This window comes from Papio anubis, chromosome X, assembly GCF_008728515.1.
Source record: "Papio anubis isolate 15944 chromosome X, Panubis1.0, whole genome shotgun sequence".
NCBI classification, from domain to species: Eukaryota; Metazoa; Chordata; class Mammalia; order Primates; family Cercopithecidae; genus Papio; species Papio anubis.
Window position 1 is genome coordinate 73,500,201 of NC_044996.1, and position 9,231 is coordinate 73,509,431.

Consider the following 9,231-nt stretch of genomic DNA (forward strand, 5'->3'; position numbering starts at 1 on the left):
TAACCCAACAGTTAAAAATCAAGTCTGTGCCTACCATTCAGTTAGGTACTGTGGACAGTGTTTAAAATATAACATGAGAGGTTTAAATGTGGTCAAGAACAAAAAAACTAGCAGGCATTACACAGCTAGTATAGGTAGCCGAATGCTAAGTTCTGTGATGGCAACCAATATACTAAACTGAAACATACCAGCTGATGAGACTAATAAAAATTTCCATTTAGTGAGCACCTGCTTTTTGTCGGATATTGTGTTGGGCCATTTAGGTCTTTTCAACTGTCTGCAAAGTAGATATTGTTAGCCCCATTATACAAATCAAATGATTGTAGTCCACTGAAGTGAGGTTACTTGCCAGAGGTCACACTGCTAGGAATTGATAGATTCTAAATACATACTCTGATCTGTCTCATTCCAAAGCTGAAGTGTCATCCAATGTACCACACTGCTTCTCAGTATGAATGAACTTTACTCTATTAACCACCTTAATAATATTGATTCACTAGACATGAGTACTAGTATCCTAGAAAGGATTTTAATTTGTTAAATTATTCATTACTTTACTGACTCAACAAGCATTTATGGAATGCCTTCTATACATCAGACACAGGCAGGAGGGAAGAGGAGGGAAAAGAGACAGACAGAAAGGAAAAAATATAACTACAGCATGATTCATTGTTTTTGCTCTCACCACAATTTAAAAGGGGAAGCTGTTGGGTAGTGCAGCACTGTGACATATAAAGGAGAGAGCACTAATTCTCCTTGAACTGAAATGGTGTGTTTTGAGCTGGTTCCTGGAGAAACCTCATTGGAAGCAAGAGGAAGAGCAGGGCTTCCTAGGTTGAGTATGGTGCAAACGAAAAATCAAGCTGGAGGGAAAAAGCAAGGTGTCTTCAGAAATGATAATTCTATGTCACTGGAGAGTAAAGACGTGTGTGTGTGTGTGTGTGTGTGTGTGTGTGTGTGTGGAGGGTGAAGGTGGGGAGATGAAGCTTTAGGTTAAAGACATTATCTACCTATTAATAGCTAAGGAGTTCAAACTTTATCCTGTGAGTGATTTAGACTAAGATATTTTTCTTTCTTTTTTTCTGTTGTAGATATGATTGTATTTTTCTCTCCTGCTATGAAATACTGCACAATTATTTCAACAAATTTATATGTATCAGGAGTTTATAACATAAAAATTGGAGGTTGGCCCCTTTCTCTATCTCACAAACTCAGAGTAAGAAAGAAACCTGATTAGTTTGTATTTTAATAATTTTATGAGAATATAGAAAATGATAAAAAAAAGTGAGTGACAAAGTGTGCCTATTCTTTTTATCTTCTTAGATTTGATGAAGTTGAGTTCAAACCATCAAAAGAAAAATACTAAAAATAAATTAAACTCAACTTTCATCAAGTATTTATTTTGAGGGCTTACTGTAAGCAAGGCACTGAAGTAAACATAAACATATTCAGGACAACATTCCTACCATCAATTATTTTACAATCTAATAATGGACAAAGGATCATGAATAATGAGAAACTACCGTTTCATTTGGACCTCATCAGTTTCAAACATTTTAAATAGTCTCTAAGTGAAGTCGTTCTTTTTTAAAATAAATATTTTTAATATTTGGCACAGAGGAAAACAGTTCCCTCTTTAGTTAACTTTTCTAAGTTGACACTTTAAGAAGAAAATGATGTCTATGTATTTTTGTACTCTCCCTTTCTGGTTTGCTTTTTTAAACAAATATTTTGTAATTTATGATATTAAAGTGTGCCTGGAATATTTATGGTCACTCTGTAGAAGGATTTACATGTGTTTCAGTTCATAAAGTACCTGTGTAAGTCTGTTTTTAAAAGGTTTTGTAGGAATAGATAATTTTTAAAATTCTTAATGCAGTAAATTTGATACATAACATTCTACTAGATATCAAATATTGAATGACAAGAACAATATAGTGATCAAAGTACTAGGTATCAAGAGATTAAGATTAAACTCCTAGGTTTGCCACTTACTAGCTGTACAACCTACTTCATTTAATAAATGAGGATAATAATATTTGCTTTCTCTACCCAGCAAAGTTCACAAAAGCATCAAATGAGAAAACTCATGATAAAAAGCATTTAGAAAATTGACAATGCTGTATAAATAAAATATACCATTATAATAACTGATCTTTGTTAAAGCGACCCCAAGAATCTTGAAAATACCAAAATGCCTGTTTAAATGTATTTCAACTCCACAGACATCTATACCTAGTAAATACCTCTTATATGTCAGGTACTCTTTATTGTCAATCAAAGCAAGATTCAATTAGGATTTATATAATTATTGTATTGAGTAGTTTTTTAGTATTCCTACAGTCAAAGCCCTGGCACATATAACAGCACTCTCCCAGAATACTTTATGATCTAAAATGTCAATTTCTTCTTGGGGCATTTCAACTAGATGATAACTGACTATAATTGGTCTGAGCTTGTTGTTTTTTTTTTTAATCTATTTAGCACAACATAGAGAAAACATGTCAGCACAGACTAATCTGTGTGTTCCCATCAATAAAAATAACTTAAGAAAAATAAAACTCACAGTTGTCTTTTTCATTTATAGTTTTCTAAGTAAAAATAATTGAAAGTTAAAAGGTCAAACCTTACTGGCCTCTAAATAAATCACAATGTCTGCAGGAAATAATTGCCATCATTATTTAACATGAATAACAGGATCTCACCTCGGTTATTATTTTGCCTCAAAGTGATTCAGATGTGTGAGAAAGTTTGGTGAAGGGTTTTAGTCTCAAGAATGTGGAACATATTCAAACTCTGTCTGTAGAGAAGTGGGGGAGGGTAACAAATGCCAACAGTAGTCAACTAAATGCATCTGACTTGGCTCAAATGTGCTATTATGTATTTCAATACAGATGAAAATGGAATACAGCACAGAAACAGAACGGCCATGTGTGCACAAGACATCTGGCAACCTAAATTTCACATGAGTAGAAGAAAGCATGAAATTTTATAACCACAAAGAACAGAATGTCTGAAATGCTATAGCTCAGTTCACTGCTTTTCTTAGTCTTTCACATTGCATTTTTCCTGTCAGTTACACCACAGATACCACATAATAGGCTGCAAGTGAATCAACTGCACTACCAGTGAAGTTCTGATTATTAGAAGAAAAGCTGGCTGAACACCAGTAAATTAAAGGAATTCCCAAACAGCTAAATACCAAATATTATCCTTAAAGTTTCTAATTAAAAATTGCAATAAGAAGCATTTCTCCTCACTGACTTTCCATAAGGGGAAAAAAGAATGGGTCAGAAAGCCTTACACTCATTTAATAACTGTGAAAAGCCTTTTCGAACAATAAAGATACTATTTTACAGAGGAAGAATGAACAGACAGGCAAGAGCTAAGTAACTTTAATCAGACTGCATGATGAAGTCCAGCGAAGAGCACAGGAACAATCAGGATTCCTAGATTTTAGTTTTAGTTTCTAACTTGCCCTATGACCTTGAATTAGTTAATTGATCTCTTTTCTGAAACTCAGTTTCTTCACAGGAAAAATTATGATAGTAATGTCCATGTTGTTTACCTTTATAAAATATTGCAGAGAGTAATTTGTTCACTGAACATTTGTTAAATTCCAATTATATGTCAGACACTGGGATAGGCTCAAATGAGATAACAAATATCAAAAGAGCAACCCCAGATATAAGCGAGAATATTATTGTTGCTCTAAAGGCTACCTAATCCTCCAAAAGAATATAACTTTTGCAGAGAGAATTAATAAACCGAGACTTCAGTATTACATTTCCTTTTGTATTTTTTATTGTAAGAAATTTCGATTGTTACCTCATACCTGTCTAACCTATAAAAATGAACAGAATTACATAAGAATTTTTTTCCTCCCTACCAGATGTGCAAGCTCTCAGGTTGGTTATCATTTAAAAGAATGCAAACATGTACACTGCATAGCAACTATCACTGTTACTACTAGTTCTGTTCAGTCATTTTTTTTTTTTTTTTTGCATACTCATAAATAAGAGAAAAGGGACCTAACAGGTAGTGAGCACCTATTGTTGGCCACACTCTGTGGGGTACTTTACCTATAAAATCTCATGTAATCCTAACAAACATTTAGCATGGTATATATTATTCTTCCCATTTTATAGATCAAGAAGCTCAGACAAACTCAAATTTGTCTCTCTCAAATCCTGTGCTTTTTCTAGCTCTTAGAAAGAATACTGGAGCTGGAATGGGCTATATTTATAGATACAAAACCTGCAGTCCAGAGAAGTCAGATTCTCCACACAGGCCACACAGCAACTTAGTGGCAGAACCAAACCTAGAATGCATGTCTTTTGTTTTCTGGTCTAATGTATTTTCCCAATAAATTTCACTAAATTAATATTGTGTCAAATTAAACATATTCACCAAATATAAAAAGTTAATTAAATGAATAAGAAGTTAAGTGGTATTATACTTAAAGTTTCTAGTTAAAAATTGTTTTAAACAGAAACAAAATTTGAAAGGAAAATATATTTTTTATATATAAACCAAGTTTAAAAGGAAAACATTTTATATATGAATGAAGTTTTTCATTTTTGTTTATATTTCGGTTCAGCTAGTAGTTTCCTGCTTTTCCTTGTGTATATATATGTATTTTTTTTTCAATAAGTTTTTGGGGAACAAGTGGTATTTGTATACATGAATAAGTTCTTTAGTAGTGATTTCCGAGATTTTGGTGCACCCATCACCCAAAGAGTGTACACTGTGCCCAGTGGGTACTCTTTTATCCTTCACCACCATCTCACCCTTCTCCCTGAGTGCCCAAAGTCTATTGTGTCCTTCTTATGCTTTTGTGTCCTCATAGCTTAGATTGCACTTATAACTGAGAACATGTGATGTTTGGTTTTCCATTCCTGAGTTACTTCACTTACAGTAATGGTCTCCTAACCTTAACAGATTGCTGTGAATGCTTATAGTTCTCTACTTGCTTTTGCTACTGAGTAGCATTCCATGGCATATAAGCATACTACATTTTCTTTTTTTTTTTTTTTTTTTTTAATTTATTTATTATTATTATATCTCTTAAGCTAGTAGGGGCATGCATACATGCAGGTTTGTTATATATGTATACTTGTGCTATGTTAGTCTGCTGCACCCATCAACCTTGGCCATTTACACTCTCAGGTATAACTCCTAATGTAATCCTCCCCCTCCCTCCCCAAGGATAGGCCCCGGTGTGTGGGATGTTCCTCTTGAGTCCATGATCTCATGTTCAGTTCCCCACCTCCATGAGTGAGAACATGCCTTATTCTGTTCTTGGGATAGCCTGCTAAGAATGATGGTTTCCAGCTGCATTCATGTCCCTGCTGCTGACGCAAACTCATCCTTTTAGCGGCTGCATAGTATCTCATGGTGTATATGTGCCACATTTTCTTAATCCAATCTTGTCACTGATGGACATTTGGGTTGATTCCAAGTCTCTTTGCTATTAGAATAGTGCTGCAATAAATATACGGCATGTGTCTCTTTATAATTTATAATCCTTTGGGTATATCCCCAGTAATGGGATGGCTGGTCAAGTATGGTACATCTAGTTCTAGATCCTGAGGAATCGCTTTGGCACTGCTCTTCCAGCGCCATCGGTTGAACTAGCTTACAATCCCACCAACAGTGTAAAAGTGTTCTATTTCCACATCCTCTCCAGCACCTGTTGTTTCCTTGACTTTTAATGATCTTCATCTGAATCTGTGTGAGATGGTATCCATTGTGGGTTTTGATTTCGCATTTCTCTGATGGCTGTGTGATGATGAGCATTTTTCATATGTCTGTTGGCTGTATGAATGTCCTCTTTGAGAAATGTCTGTTCACATCCTTTAGCCTACTTTTGATGGGGTTGTTTGCTTTTTTCTTGTAAATTTGTTGTTGGAGTTCTTGTAGGTTCTGATATTAGCCCTTTGTCAGATGAGTAGATTGCACTTTCTCCCATTCCATGCCTGTTCACTCTGGATGGTAGTTTCTTTCTACAGTGGTGTAGCTCTTTACTTTAATGAGATCCCATTTGCCAATTTTTAGCTTCTGCCAAGTTGTGGGTTTACATGAAGTCTCTTGGCTTCATGCCTATGTCCCAAAATGGTACTCACCTAGGTTTTCCTCTTCTAGGATTTTGCCATTAGGTCTTAATATTTTAAGTCTCTAAATCCATCTCGGAATTAATTTTCAGATAAGGAGTACAAGGAAAGGATCCAGTTTCAGCTTACTTATGGCTAGCCAATTTCCTTTCCTAGCACCATTTATTAAATAGGGAATCCTTTCCTACTTCTTTGTTTTCTAGGTTTGTTTCAAAGATCAGATGGCTGTAGATGTGTGTGTGGTATTATTTCTGGAGGACTCTGTTCTTGGTTCCATTGGTCTATCTCTGTTTCGGTACCATACCATGCTGTTTTGGGTTAACTTCGTAGTCCCTTGTAGTATGTTTGAAGTCAGGGTATGGATGCTCCAGCTTTGTTCTTTCTACTTAGGGATTGTCTTGAGATGCGGGCTCTTTGGTTCCATATGAACTTTAAAAGCAGTTTTTCCACCCTGTGAAGAAACTCATTGGTAGCTTGATGGGATGGTATTGAATCTATAAATAAGTAAAATGGGCCATTTTCAATGACATTGATTCTTCCTATCCAATGAGCATGGTATGTTCTTCCATTTGTTTTGTGTCCTCTTTTATCTTCACTGAGCAGTGGTTTGTAGTTCCTCCTGAAGAGGTCCTTACATCCCTTGTAAGCTGATTCTAGGTACTTGATTCTCTTTGAAGTAAATTCTCAGAAATGGGTTCCACCCAAGGATTTGGTATTTCAGGTTTGTCTGTTATTGGTATAAGAATGCTTGTGGATTTTGGGTATTACTAATTTTGTATCCTGAGACTTTGGCTGCTGCTTAATACTTAAGGAGATTTTGGCTGAGACAATGGGGTTTTCTAAATATACAATCATGTCATCTGCAAACAGGGACAATTTGGGACTTCTTCTTTCCTAACTGAATAATTTCTGATTTCTCTTGCTCTTAATTCGTTCACAGAACTTCCAACACTATGTTGGAATAGGAGTGGTGAGGAGAGGGGCATCCCTGTCTTGTGCCAGTTTCTGTGCTGGAATTTTTCCAGTTTCTTTTGCCTCCATTCAGCCATGATATTGGCTGTGGGCTCTTGCTGGGTAGTTAGCCTCTTATTATCTTTTGGAGGCACGCCCCATCAATAATTTAATTTATTGATGCCAGCATGAAGGGCTGAATTTTGTCAAAAGCCTTTCTGCATCTATTGAGATAATCATGGTTCTTGTCTCTTTGGTTCTGTTTAGAGTATGCTAATGGCGTTTATTGATTTGCTAATGTTGAACCAGCCTTGCATCCCAGGGATGTAGCCTACTTGATCATGGTGGATGCTTTGATGTGTTGTTGAACTGCTCTACAGTATTTTGACATTGAGGATTTTTGCATCGCATGTCTACTTCAGGGATATTGGTCTAAAATTTCTTTTTGTTGTGTCTCTCTGCCAGGCTTTGGTATCAGGGATGATGTTGGCCTAATTTCAAATGAGTTAGGAGGACCTCTTTTCTATTGATTGAAGAAGTTTCTGTAAAGAAATGGTACCTAACTCTCCTTATACCTCTGTGGTGTAGACCCAGCTGTGAATCCATCTGGTCCTGGACTTTTTTGGTTGGTAGGCTATTAATTATTGCCCCCAATTTGTTTTACTTCATTGGTCTATCTGTGGGATTCCAACTTCTTCCCTGGTTTAGTCCCTAAGAGCGTGCCCATGTGGAACAACCTGTATTTCTTCTCTAGGTTTTCCAGTTTATTTCATGTGAGGTGCTTTATATAGTATTCTGATGGTAGTTTGTATTTCTGTGGGGTCGGTGGGTGATATCCCTTTACTACTTTTAATTGGTGTCGATCTTGATTCCTTCTCTCTTTTCTTCTTATTAGTCTTAAGTAGTGGTCTGTCAATTTTGTTGATCTTTCAGAAAACTAACCTTGGATCTACTTTGACTTTTTGAGGTATTTCTTGGCAGTTCCCTTTCTATCTCCTCTAGTCTCTGTCTCTGATCTTTTGAAGTATTTCTTTGGCTTCTCTGCTTAGCTTCTTTGAATGTGTTTTTCCTCTTTATTTCTAGTTCTTTTAATTGGTGATGTTAGAGGTCAATTTTGATCTTTCCTTGCTTTCTCTCTTGTGGCATTTAGTTGTAAATTTCTCTGCACACTGCTTCTTGAAATGTGTCCTAGAGATTCTGGTATGTTGTATCTTGTTCTCATTGGTTTCAAAGAACATCTTTATTTCTGCCTTCATTTCTGCTATGTACCCAGTAGCCATTCAGGAGCAGGCTATTCCATGTAGTTGAGCTAGTTTTGATTGGAGTTTCTTAGTCCTGAGTCTCTAGCTTGATTGTACTGTGGGTCTGAGAGATCAGCTGCTGGCAATTCTGTTCTTTTGTACAGATTTGCTGAGGAGTGCTTTACTTCCAAATTATATGGTCAATTTTGGAGTAAGTAATGATGGTGCTGAGAAGAATGTGTATATTCTGCCGATCAGTGGAGAGTTCTATAGATGTCTATTAGGTCTGCTTCTGCTGCAGAGATGAGTTCAATCTCGGACATCCTTGTTAACTTTCTCTCTCAAGATCTGTCTAATGTTGATAGTGATGTTGAAGTCTCCCATTATTATTGTATGGGAGTCTAAGTCTCTTTGTAAGTCTCTAAGGACTTGCTTTATGAATCTGGGTGCTCCTGTATTGGGTGCATATATACTTAGGAGAAGTAGCCTTCCTGTTGAATTCCTGATCCTTTGACCATTGGTGTAATGGCTCTTTGTCTCTTTGATCTTTGATGGCCAAAGTCTGCTTTGATTGTGAGACTAGGATTGTACCCTGCTTTTGCTCTCCATTTCGCTTGAAACCCTTCTCTCCATCCCTTTATTTTGAGCCCAGTGGCCATGTCTCTCATGTGAGATGGGTCTCCTGAACTACAGCAGACTCCATGGGCCCTGACTTTATCCAGTTTGCCAGTCTGTGTCTTTTCATTGAGCATTTAGTCCATTTACATTTAAGCAAGCAGATTGTGTGAACTTTGATCCTGCCATGTATGATATTAACTGGTTATTTTGCTCAAGTAGTTGATGCAGTTTCTTCCTCTGCCTCGATGGTCTTTACATTTTGGCATGTTTTGCAAAATGGCTGGTACTGGTTGTTCCTTTCTCATGCT

The 9,231-nt window shown here is 36.4% G+C and overlaps 1 protein-coding gene across 1 annotated transcript in view; it reads right to left on the reverse strand.

Annotated features, from left to right (window-relative positions):
* LPAR4 (lysophosphatidic acid receptor 4) overlaps positions 1–3,035 on the reverse strand; it is a 96,589-nt gene extending 93,554 nt beyond the window's left edge. Inside the window, exon 1 of the mRNA XM_017954259.3 lies at positions 2,706–3,035. The gene's annotated coding sequence lies outside the window, so the exon portion shown is untranslated. The remainder of the gene's footprint in view (positions 1–2,705) is intronic.
* Positions 3,036–9,231: the final 6,196 nt, after the last annotated feature.